Consider the following 1,249-nt stretch of genomic DNA (forward strand, 5'->3'; position numbering starts at 1 on the left):
TGGACCATACCACTAAGGGGTGGCCTCCATGTTTACGTGCCGTTGCTGCAACTTGTGACATCCTCTGTGAGGCGGAGAAATTTACATCGGGCCAACCCATCACGGTGTATGTGCCGCCTCAGGTTTAACACTGCTGGAACAAAAGGGCGGACTTTGGTTGACTGCTGGGCAGTCTAACAGCTTTGTGAGACAATCCTAACGTAAAACTGCAAGTTTCTAATTCTTTAAACCCCACTACGCTGCTCCCAAGCAATGTTGATGAATCTGAAAATGACAATACAATCCACAACTGTTTAGAAGTCATTGATACAGTGTATGCCAAATCAAAAGGGGGGAACTGTAACAGGTACAGGTTTCATGGACTCGCCCCCACTCCAGATGCTGGAGCTCCAAACCCCATCAGCACCAAGGAGGAGCCCCAAGGAGCAGCCAGGGGGGGATAAAACCGGACACGCGGGCCCTGGGGGCCTCTGGGCCTGGTGGTTCGCAGCGGATCGTTCTGGCGCCCCATCGGTTTCCAGCGGCCGGTGGCGTCCAGGTCGGCAAACCGGTGGCCATCCTAGTTAGCCTGCGTTTCTCTCCCTCTTTCCCTGGGTTATTCCTTTACCTTCCTCCTTATAATAAACCCACTATTGAACCTTCTGAGTATGTCCATAACGCGACTGAATCGTGAGCGCCCCGCACGGTGAAGACCCACAGACGGGCAGCCCGATTCACACTGCGGAGCCCTGTCACAGACGGGCGTCCAACGTGGGGCAGTTACACCCGCGCTTGACTGGCCCAAGTACCTTGCGTTGGTCACCGCATTAGGTCTACAGGACACGGGACTTTAACATTTTAGGTCTTGAGAAGTTTTTTCTCCTCTTTGTGTTAAGCTCTCGGTTATATTTAGCACCATGAGTTTGGGAGGTTTCATCACCAGCTTGAGTTCTTTCAGTTTTCTTCCGGCCTTAAGCTCAGTACTCTTCTTCCTTTGAATATTACCACCAGTTTTATAAACATAAATAACCTGGTGAAACCCGGTTTGTGGCAAATGAGTTTGCTTCTGTACACATCCATGGGCGGTCTACAAGCCACCCCTACCTCACAATCTATACTCCTGGGTGTCTTTTTGGCGTTGTGTATCAGCATTATTTGCTACAGTTTGGGTTCTATGAGAGGCAGATGCTCTACTAAATCTACTGAGACTGCAACTTCAAATTCAGACCCTTACTGAGAGCATACAGCCACAAATACAGGCCCTTAACTC

The 1,249-nt window shown here is 50.2% G+C and overlaps 1 protein-coding gene across 1 annotated transcript in view; it reads left to right on the forward strand.

Annotated features, from left to right (window-relative positions):
* The window catches only part of VPS9D1 (VPS9 domain containing 1), an 11,395-nt gene that overhangs the window by 1,390 nt on the left and 8,756 nt on the right, over positions 1-1,249 (forward strand). The window lies entirely within an intron of this gene.

Source organism: Condylura cristata, unplaced genomic scaffold (assembly GCF_000260355.1).
Source record: "Condylura cristata isolate star-nosed mole 26May11 unplaced genomic scaffold, ConCri1.0 scaffold00009, whole genome shotgun sequence".
Lineage (NCBI taxonomy): Eukaryota > Metazoa > Chordata > Mammalia > Eulipotyphla > Talpidae > Condylura > Condylura cristata.